Here is a 12246-nt window from a genome sequence, read left to right as displayed (position 1 = left end):
AGACAGAGTGTAAGGGGGGGGTGAGGGGGAAGAGAGGGAGACACCGAATCAAGAGCAGGCGCCAGTGTCTGAGCTGTCATCATAAAGCCTGACACGGAGCTGGAACCCACGAACTGTGAGACCATGACCTGAGCCGAAGTCGGACACTTAACCAACTGAGCCACCCAGACGCCCCAATCAGTTGCATTTCTATACACTAACAATGACCTATCTGAAAAGGAAATTAGGAAGACAGTACCATTTACAATAACATCAAAAAGAATAAAATACCTGGGAATAAACTTAACCAAGGAGGTGAAAGACTTGTACACTTTAAACTATAAAACACTGATGAGAGAAATTAGAGACATAAATTAATGGAAGAATACCCCATGTTTATGGATTAGAAAAATTAATGCCATCAAAATGTCCATATGATCCAAAATAATCTACAGATTCAATCTCTATCTCTATCAAAATTCCAATGGCATTTTTTTTTTTACAGAAATAACAAAATTCATTTGGAACCAAAGAAGACCCCAAATAACCAAAGCAATTTTGAGCAAGAAGGATAATGCTGGAGGTATCCTATTCCTTGATTACAGACTATATTATAAAGCTCCAGTAATCAAACAGTATGGTATTGACATAATAATAGACATATAGGTCAGTGGAACTGAATAGGGAGCCCAGAAATAAACCCATGCATATATGATCAATTGGTCTTCGACAAGGGTGCCAAGAATGCACAACAGGGAAAAAAACAGTCTCTTCAACAGGTGGTAATGGGAAAATTAGACTTCCACATGCAAAAGAAAGATATTGTACCTTTATTTCACACCACATATAAAAGTCAACTCAAAATGGATTAAAGACTCAAATGTAAAAGCTAAAACAATAAAACGTTTAGAAGAAAACATAGGGAAAACCTTCTAGACATTGGACTTGGTATGATTTCTTGGATATGAACAAAAGCACAGGCATTTAAAAAAATACATAAGTGGGACTCCACCAAATTAAAAAGCTTCTTCACAACAAAGGAAACAATCAACAAAATGAAAAAGCAACTTATGGAACAGGAGAAAATATTTGCAAACCATCTATCTGGTAAGGGGTCAATATCCAAAAAATATAAGGAACTCCTACAACTCAGTAACAACAAACGAACAAACAAACAAAAAAACCAAATAGGTAAAGGACTTGAACACACATTTCACCAAAGATGACATACAAATGGCCAATAGGTAAATGAAAATGTGCTCAACATCACTCATCATCAGGGAAATGCAAATCAAAACCGCAGTAAGATATCTCCTTACACCTTTCAGAATGGCTAGAATCAAAAAGACAAGAAACAAGGAGCACCTGGTGGCTCAGTCAGTTAAGCATCTCTCAGTTTTGGCTCAGGTCATGATCCCATGGTTTGTTGGACTGGACCCTGTAGGGCTCTGAGCTGACAGTGTGGAGCCTGTCTAGGATTCTCTCTCTCCCTCTCTGTCCATCTCTCTCTCCATCTCTCTCTCTCTTTATCTCTCAAAAAAAAAAAAAAAAAAAAAAAAAAAAGACAAGAAACAAGTGTTGGTGAGGATGTGGAGAAAAAGGAAGTCCCATACACTTGTGATGGGAATGTAAATTGGTGCAGCCACTGTGGAAAACAATATAGAGTTTCCTTAAAAAAATTTAAAATAGAATTACGATATGATTAATTCCACTACTAGATATTTATCCAAAGAATATGAAAACACTAATTCTAAAAGATATATGCACTTGTATGTTTATTGCAGCATTATTTACAATAGCAAAGATATGGAAGCAACCAAGTTGCCTATCAATAGATGAATGGACAAAGAAGATGTGGTCTATATGCACAATAGAATATTACTCAGCCATAAAAAAGAATGAGATCTTGTCATTTGCAACAACATGATTGGACTTAGAGTACATAATGCTAAGTGAAATAAGTAAAAAAGAGAAAGACAAATACCATATGATTTTACCCACATGTGGAATTTAATAAACAGAACAAATAAAAAACAGAGAAAAGAGACAAACAAAAAAACCAGACTCTTTTTAATGTTTATTTATTTATTTTGAGAGAAAGAGAGAGAGTGAGCAGGGGAAGGGAAGAGAGAAGAGAGGGAGAATCCCAAGCACACGCCACGCCATCAGTGCAAAGTCTATCGTGGGACTTGATCCCACAAACCGTGAGATCATGGCCTGAGCTGAAATCAAGTGTTGGACGCTTAACTGACTGAGCCACCCAGGTGCTCCCCCGAAACCAGACTTTTAAATACAGAGAACAAACTGATGGTTGCCAGAGGGGAAATGGGGGGTGGTGGTGGTGGTGGGTGAAATAGATAAAGAGGATTAAGAGTACACTTATCATGATGAGCACTGAGTAATGTATACAGTTGCTGAATCATCGTGGGGGGTGAGAAAAAACAGAATTGTTGAATCATTATGTTGTGCAAAGTAATATAACACTGTATGCTAATTATACTTCAGTTGAAAAAAAAAAAAGAAAGAAAACGTGACATATATCCTATCACACACTCACAGTGGGATATTAGTGGCCATAAAAAGGAAGGAAATGCTGTCATTTGCAACACGAATAAACCTGGAGGACATTATGCTAAGTGAAATAAGCCAGATACAGAAGGACAAATACTGCATGATCCCACTTTTATGAGAAATCTAAAATAGTCAAATTCAAAGAGAGTAGAATAATCATTACCATAATGCTTGGGAGAAGTGGCGGCCAAAGCGTACAAAGTTTCAGTTATGTAAGATGAGTAAATTCTGGAGATCTGCCACACAACATAGAGCCCATAATGAACAATACTGTATTGTATACTTAAATATTAGCTAAGAAGGTAGATTTTTTTTTTTTTTTTTTTGCCAAGGGCTCTTAGCAAAAAAGAAAACAATTTTAATTTAGTAAATAAAGAGAAAGGAAGGAATCTTTTGGATGGCCTTGATTTCAGTGATGGTCTCATGGGTGTAGACTTATCTCCAAACTAATGGTATTGTATACATTAAATATGTACAGCTTTCTGTATGTCAATCATGCCTTGAAAGAGTGGCTTTAAAAAGAATTATAAGAGGGGCTCCTGGGTGGCTCAGTTAGTTAAGTGTCAGACTCTTGGTTTTGGTTCAGGTCATGATCTCTCTGTTTGGGAGTTCGAGCCCCGCTGTCAGCACAGAGCCTGTTTGGGATTCTCTCTCCCCCTCTCTCTCTCTGCCCTTCTCCCACTCATACTCACTCATTCTCTCTCCTTCTCTCTCTCAAAATAAATAAGTAAACTTAAAAAATTGTTTTTAATAAAAAGAATTCTAAGTATACTATGAACAATTATACTCCAACAAATCGGATAATATAGATGAATTGGACCCATTCATAGAAACACACAAATTATCAAAACTGCCCCAAAGAAAAATCTGAAATAGACCTATCAGAGATTGAATCACTAATCAAAAACCTCCCAATATGAAAAGGTCAGGATCAGGTGGCTTTACTGGTGAATTATACTAGACATTTAAAAAATTAACACCAACCTTTTCCAAACTCTTCCAGAACACAGAAGAGAGAATACTTCCTAACTCATTCTATGAGGCCAATATTACCCTCATGCCAAAACCAGGCATGGATGCCACAAGGAAAGAAAACTGCAGATCGATATCCCTTATGAATCTAGATGCGAAAATCCTCAACAATATACGACTAAAGCAGATCCAAAAGCATATTAAAAAGACTGTACACAATGACCAAGTGAGATTTATCCCTGGGATTTAAGGCGGTTCAACATACGAAAACCATTCAATGTAATAGAACAAAGGGGAAAAAATCCTACGAACATCTCCATTGATGCAGTGAAAGCTTTTGGCAAAATCCAACATCCTTTCATGATGAAAACATTCAGAGAACAAGGAATGGAAGATCCTGAACATGATAAAGGGCAATTAGGAAAACGCCCCTGCTAACATCATACTCAATGGTAAAAAGACACAGCTTTCTCCCTAAGATTAGAAATAAAGACAAGGATGCCCACTTTCACCAATGTTCTTCAACACTGTACTGGAAGTTCTAACCAGAGAAATTAGGCAAGGGAAATAAAGCATCCAAACTGGAAAATAAAGAATAAAGCTATCTCTGTTCACAGGTGACATAATTGCACAAATAATACATCCCAAAGAATTTTTTTTTAAAAACTACTAGAAGTAAGAAATGAATTCAGCAAAGTGGCAGATACAATACCAACACACAAAAATCAGTTGTGCTACTATACACCAGTAATGAACAATCTGAAAATGAAATTAAGAAAACAATTCCATAATTTACAATAGTATCACAAAGAATAGCGTATCTAGGAACAAATCTACTCAGGGAAGTGAAAGACTCACATATGGAAACGATAAAATATTGCTGAAAGAAATTATAGAAGATCTAAGTAAATAGAAAAACATCCTGTGTTCATGGGTTGGAAGACTTAATAATTTTGTTAAGATGGCAATAATCCCCAAAGTGGGCTACAAATCCAGTACAATTCCTATCAAAACTCCAATGGTCTTATCTACAGAAATAAAAAAGCAAATCTTCAAATTCATATGGAATTGAATAGTCAAAACAATTTTGAAAAAAAAAAGGACAAAATTAGAGTACTCACATTTCACAATTTCAAAACTTACTATGAAATTATAGTAATCAAATCAGTGTGGTACAGGCATACAGATAGATGTAGTGCTGAGACGACTACTCATATGCAAAAAATGAAGTTGGACTCCTCCCACTGTACATAAAAATTAACTCACAATGGATCAAGGACCTAAATATAAGAGCCAATACCATAAAACTCTTAGAAGAAGGCAAGGGGTAAAAATCTTCATGACCTTGGATTTGGCAATGAATTTTTAGGTTACACCAAAAGCATAAGCAACAAAAGGGAATATAGATAAATTATTTCACCGAAATAAAAAACGTGAGTGCATCAAAGGACATTATCAAGAAAGCAAAAGAATATTTACAAATCATACATCTGATAACGGTCTGGTATCCAACCATCAGCTAAGTGAAAGAAGCCAGACACACAGGACCACATACTGCATGATTCTGTTTATACCAATATCCAGAATAGGAAAATCAATAGAGATAGAAAGTAGATTGATTGGTGATTTGCCACAGGCTGAAGGAAGGAAGAATGGGGAGTAACTGCTTAATGGGTCCAGGGTTTTATTTGAGATGATGAAAATGTTTCAGAACTATAGAGAGGTGTTGATTGTGTAACAGTGTGAATTTATTAAATGCCACTGAATTGCCAATTTTAAAATGGTTAGTTTTATGTTATATTAGTTTTGCCTCTTAAAAAAAAGTATAGACCAAAAAAACAGGAGAAAATGTTCACAAACTTGGGGCAGGCAAAGATTTCTTGGACAGATCATAAAGGTACTAACCATATACCAGAGGGAAGGGGGGCAGGGGAATGGGCAAAATGGGTGAAGAAGAGTGCGTGATACAGGCTTCCAGTCATGGAATGAATAAGTCACGAGGATAAAAGGCACAGCATAGGGAGTACAGGCAATGGTACTGTAATAGCATGTCTGGTGACAGATGGCAGCTACACCTGTGGTGAGCACAGCAGAACATATAGAGAAGTTGAGTCACTATGCTGTACACCTGAAATTAATGTCACATTGTGTGTCAACTATACTAAAAAAAAAATGTAAGGCACTAACCATAAAAAAACAAAATTAAAGTCTTTGCTCATTAACTGAGTAAGATAAGTAAAAGCAAAGCTACAGAATAGGGAAAAGGTTCACAATACATTTATCCAATAAACTCATCCTGCACATATAAAGAATTCCTACAAAACAGTATTAAAAAAATAAATAGTCCAATAAAAATGGGCAAAAGATTTGAAGTACTTCAAAAAAGAAGATACAGAATAGCTGAAAAGAAGGAGAGAAACTGCTCAGTATAATTTACCACCAGAGAAACACAAATTAAAACCATAATAAGGGGGCGTCTGGGTGGCTCAGTTGAGTATCTGACTTCTGCTAAGGTCATGATCTTGTGGTTGGTGAGTTCCAGCCCCATATTGGGCTTGCTGCTGTCATCCCAGAGCCCGCTTCCGATCCTCCGTTCCCCTCTCTGCCCTTCCCCAGCTCACAGGCACACACACATGCGCGCTCTCTCTTAAAAATGAACATTAACACACACACACACACACACACACACACACACACACACACACACACACACAGTAAGATGCCACTAGACACCCACTACAGTTAAAAGGACTGGCAAGTGGCAAAGAGTATCTGGGATATATTGGTGTAAAATGGCACAATCAAGGGGTGCCTGGGTGGCTCATTCGGTTAAGTGTCTGACCTCAGCTCAGGTCATGATCTCGTGGTCCATGAGTTAGAGATCCGCGTCAGGCTCTGTGCTGACAGCTCAGAGCCTGGAGCCTACTTCAGATTCTGTGTCTCCCTCTCTCTCTGACCCGACCCCACTCACACTCTGTCTCTCTCTGTCTCTCAAAAATGAATAAATGTTGAAAAAACAGTTTTTAATGGCATAATCACTTGAGAAAACCATTTGGAAATTTCTAATAAAGATTAAAAATCCCTGACTCTATGACTCAGCCATTCTACTCTTAGGCATTTACTAGAGAAAGTTGAAAACCTATGTCTACAAAAAGGCTTGCTCAAAAGTGTTCATAGATGTATTTATAATAGCTTTAAAAAATGGAAACAATCCAATATACATCTACAGGAGAATGGAGAGCGGAATTCCAGTGTATTTGTACAACGGAATATTACTCGGCAATAAAAAAGAAACAAAGATTCGATTCTCACAGCAACATGGATGAATCACATAAACAGATTTAGAGAAAAAAGTCAGACACAAAAGGGTACATATGGTATGACTCTATTTATATAAAGTTCTAGGCAAAGCTAGTTAATGGTGATCAGAATCAAACAGTGGTCATCTCTGGGAGGACGTGGTAGTTACTGGAAAAGGGGCAAGGGGGATCTTTGAGGAGGAAAGAGAAAGTTATATATCTAGATTTGGGTGATGTTTACATCAGGGTACACGTTTGTCAAAATTCACAGAATTGTACCCCTAAAATCTGTGCATCTTATAGTATGCAGAATACTGCTCAATATTTGTTTTAAAATCAGACAAGCCTCAAATCTCCCTACAGCAACCACTCAAGGCTAGAAGACAACAGAGAAATGCCCACCAAGTTTTGAGGGGAAGAGTGTGGACCGTGAGGAAGGTGGTCGAAGGTACAGGCCTCCAGTGACAAAACAAGTGAGTGCTAGGGATGTCCCCTACCGCGTAGTGACTGAAGCTATGCTGCTGCAAGTTTATACAGGGAAGTCAACAGAGTGGATCCCAAGAGTTCTTGTCACAAGGAAAAAAGGTTTTTTCCTTGTTTTGCTTTTTCTTTTCATTTTATCTCCAAGAGATAACAGATGCTAAATTTTTTGTGGTGATCATTGCACAATATGTGTAAGTCAGACCACTCTGCTGTACACCTGAGATACACAGAGATATGGGTCGACTGTATCAATAAAACTGGGGAAAAAAGAGATATTTTTTAAAGTTTTTTTTTTTTTTTATGTTTACTTTTATTTTTTGAGAGAGGGACAGAGTATGAGCGGGGAGGGGCAGAGAGAGGGGGAGACACAGAATCCAAGAAGGCTCCAGTCTCCCAGCTGTCAGTACAGAGCCCTACACGGGCTCAAACTCACCAATCGCGGAATCATGACCTGAGCCGAAGTCGGACACTCAACGGACTGAGCCACCAATCGCGGAATCATGACCTGAGCCGAAGTTGGACACTCAACGGACTGAGCCACCCAGACGCCGCTACAAAGGGGGGGGGGGGTGGGGGGGGTGGGTGTGTGTGTGTGTGTGTGTGTGTGTGTGTGTGTGTGTTTAATTAAAAAAAGAGGAGCCTGTTGGGTGGAAAACTGGTGGCCGAGGACACGGAGGGCAAGGAGAGACGGAAGGAAGGGCCAGGGCGCTCCAGACTGGTAGGTGGCGGGTTTAAGAAGCAAGCCGACTTACAGACTGGTCCAGGCTTGTCTTTGACCCTGCAGGATCTGAGGCCTTAGCCCCGTTCAGAAGTTCTCAGCGCCACGTTGCTCTCTCCAGGCCTCCCGCTTGAAAATGGCTCCCGCAGTCGGATGGCGGCTGCGCGCATTCCATAGACAGGGGAGGGGCGAGGAGCCCCTGAGGCCCGGATCCAGCTTGTGGCTCAGCAGCCAGCGGCCACGTGCCCCAGGCCGCTTCCTCCAACAGCGCGTAAGCGGTATCCTGGGTGGGATCCTGGAACAGAAAAAGGGTATTAGGGGGAAACTAGGAAATCTGAATCAGCTATGAATTTTTAGTTAATAAGAAGGTACCACTGTTTCCCCATTAATTGTAACATGTACTATTTGTTACTAATTTACTAATGTAAACTAATAATAGAGGAATCTGGGTGTGGGGCCTGTGGGAACTCTGTATTGTCTCTCACGATTTTCTTATAAAGCAAACACTTTTAAAATTTAAACTATATAAAAATGAAATAATATGAAGTTGTAACTTTTTAAAAAAAGAGCACGGACCCCCCAAATACTAAAACCAGTTCATTTTTATTCAAGTACAAAGTCAAGAGGAAAATATCTCCATCACTAATCTGGGTGATAGTTTAAAGGTGTGTTCACTTTGTGAAAAAAATGCATTGAGATCTACCTCTATGAATTGTATACATTTTTCAATAAAACTTTTATTTCATGTCTGTATAATGGGTATATTAATAAAATGCACCTAACATGACTACTGGATTAAATGAAACAAGCTAAGTACAATATGTACTCTTATACACTTCTATACACACACAGTCCAGAGCACAGTAAATGCTCAATAAATGTATATTATTTTAATTAAAAGGATAAAAAAATTGTCATAGCAAAAAGGGGAAGTAATCATTAGAGACAAAGGGATGTTTTAATTAAGATGAGTTACATTAAAGGGGCGCCTGGATAGCTCAGTTGGTTAAGTGTCTGACTTCGGCTCAGGTCATGATCTCACAGTTTGTGGGTTTGAGCCCCAAGTCAGGCTCTCTGCTGTCAGCACAGAGCCTGCTTTGGATCCTCTGTCCTTCCCCCCTCTCTCTCTGTCCCTCCTCTGCTCGTGCTCTCTCCCTCTCTCAAAAATAAATAAAACATTAAAAAAATATATATGAGTTACATTAAAATTTGGTAAAATAAGCTAATAAGACAAAATCTTTGTAATAACATTCATGGAAAATGGGGGGGAAAGGACATTGTCAAATATAAAAGAAGTCAGAATATGGGGACCACAAGCCTTCCATGAAAAAGAAAAACTACTTAATAAAATTCCAACAATTAAAAGTGACATCAAGGGGCACCTGGGTGGCTCAGTCGGTTGGGTGTCCGACTTTGGCTCAGGTCCTGATCTTGTGGTGGGTGGGTTTGAGCCCCAGTCAGGCTCTGTGCTGAGCCTGGGGCCTGCTTCAGATTCTGTGTCTCCCTCTCTCTCTGCCCCTCCCCCTCTTGTACTCTGTCTCTCCCTCAAAAATAAACATTTTTAAAAAATTAAAAAAAAAAAGTGACATCAAAAGTTGGAACTCAAGGGGGCACCTGGGTGGCCCAGTTGGTTAAGCATCTGACTCTTGATTTCTGCTCAGGTCATGATCTCACAGTTGTGAGACAGAGCCCTGTGTGGGGCTCCTTAATGGCAGCTCAGAGCCCACTTGGGATCCTCTCTCTCTCCCTCTCACCCTCTCTTTCTCTGTCCCTCCCCTGCTTGTGCTCTCTCTCTCTCTCTCAAAATAAATAAATAAACTTAAAAAAAAAAAGTTTGAACTCAGGAATGAGGAAGCGGAAGAGGAAGGCAGCAACCTGTGGATGCCTTGGATAAACAATGAATATGAAATAACTAAGTAAATTACTGTTACCAAACAATTTAGACGAGATAAAACTGGACAGTGTAAAACTACTAGCTAATGCTAATGTTCTCAATTTCTCAACAAGGGATCAGTCAATATGGCCTATAAGGAAAATGTGGTTAATAAAAACATAATGATGCTGAAAGACTGCCAGAGTGAGTTTCAGATGTTGTGACCAAGAGGCTGTCCCAGCACCCAGTTTGTTTTGCCCAGAGAAAGGACTCATTACAGGGAGCTCAGCATCCCAGGGCTTCCATGCCACCATACCTGAGGGATGAGAACCAACGTGAATGCAGAGATGGGAGGGCCAGGTGTGGCATGGCTGAAATACAAACACCATGTGAGCCACCTGGAACCTGTGGGCGTCTGCCTCAGTGCGACAGTACACAGTGACAACTTAGACAACAATTCCTGGGACAGGTGCAGTGTACGTGGTGGAGGGCCCACTGTCCTTTCCTTCATGGGGTGACGTTGGCCACAGGTCAGACTCACCTCAGATTCCCTGAGACTAGCCAAATGTATACCTCTAAAGGTCACTCTCTCTTTTCTTCAACCTACTGTGATTTTTCAGGGGGAACATATCTTGTGTGGTGAAGAAATGTCTGTGAAATTCAAGAATTTCTTCAGTTTTACTTTCAGATTCATTTTCTTCAATTAGAATCAAGTAAAATTAAATCCTCACTAAGAAAATAGACATATGGCATGATCCCATTTTTATGAAAGTATTTCTATCCCTCCTTCTATCTGTAAAAAATGCATGGAAATATGTCTAGGATGCTGCACCAGAAATGTTAATGATGGTTATATTTGAATCATGCAACTGGAACTAATACTTTTTTTTTTTTTTAATTTTTCCACAATGCTTAAACTGTTTATAGGGAGCGTATATTGTTTCCACAGAAAGAATAAAGTGATTTTTCTTTAAAAAACAAACAAACAAACAAATAAACAAACCTGCCTTCTTGATGAGAGCCCTTGGGGTTTAAAGCTTCCATGTTTTACTTTCTCCCTCCTCTGGCTGCCCGCCACCCCCCTTCCCCCCTCCACTGTCTTCCTCCCAGTTTCCTCCATTTCTCTCCTCCCTCCCTTTGCACCCTCCAGCTTTTCACTTCCCTTTAGCCCCCCACCTCCTTCCCCTGTTTTTCCCAGATCTAGCCCCTCCCCCCCTGACTGAGGACACCCCATCTTTAGTGCTCAATGGCCTGTTGGCCCATGGGTGGGGAGGCCAGGCTCCTTTCCTTTCCTGCAGGAAGTTGGGGTGGGGACATTTTCAGAGGGTTTTGAGATCCTCAGTGACCCCTCCTTTCCCCTCTACCTCTCCTGACCCCGGAACCCAAGGGAGGAGGCAAGAGCAGCCAGGGTGGGGTGGGGATAATGGAGAAAGAACTCTGTATGAATGTAGCCATGGGGCAAGTCTCCCCACAGGACCCAGGGGATGTGGAACAGCTTGAATCATTTCCCCAGCTCTGTGTCCTCCCCTCAGGTCTATTTTTTTTTTTTTTTTTTTTTTTTTTTTTTTGTCCCCAACACCTTTGCTCAATACATCACCAGCTTCTTGGATTTCAATATTCTTTCTATCTCAAGGGCCTCCTCTGGAAAGGGCTCACTCTCCCTGATCCCATGACAGGACTGGGGGAGCTGTGAAAAGAGTGGCTTTGACCATGCCACAGGGACTCCTGCTTGAGAGAGAGAGAGAGAGAGTCAGGCCCACCCAGACAGGCTGCTGTAGCTTGCCCAGGACCAGTGCAAGGGACAGGTGAAAGGGTGGCAGAAGGGCAGGGTGGAGCTGTGGGCAAAGCCACAGGACAGCTGCCCAAGCAAAGAAGACTGCTGGTTACACTGAAGGACAGTCAATTCCCTATGGCTGGAGAGAACCCCAAATGTTTGGCATCTCAGCTGTCAGGCCCCAGAAAGGGCAGGGCTCTCCTTGGAGGACTCCAAGTCTCACATAAGCAGGGCCAGCCCAGCAGGGACCCCTGGGCCCCCACCTGGTTCCGGCACCAGGGCTTTGTGGGACATGGATGTGGTACTGAGCAGGGACAGCAGGGACATAAGCCTAGGACGGTCAGGACCAGGGGGAGGGCGGGGGCAGGGGCAGCTGGAAGGGCCTGGTCCGAGCAACATGTGAGAGTTGAGGAGTGAAATCCAGCAGATTCTCTGCCCACAACAGTGTGGGCGTGGAGAAGGCAAGGCAGAGGTGGTGGTGGAAGGATCTGTGTGGGCAGATGTGAGGACTGGCCCTCAGGAACTCTTCATCCACCTTCTGCCCCCAGGTGATGGGTGACAGGGACAGAAGGTGATT

The sequence above is a fragment of the Panthera onca genome, chromosome A2 (assembly GCF_046562875.1).
Source record: "Panthera onca isolate mPanOnc1 chromosome A2, mPanOnc1 haplotype 2, whole genome shotgun sequence".
Lineage (NCBI taxonomy): Eukaryota > Metazoa > Chordata > Mammalia > Carnivora > Felidae > Panthera > Panthera onca.
Note: the sequence above shows the minus strand (reverse complement) of the source record.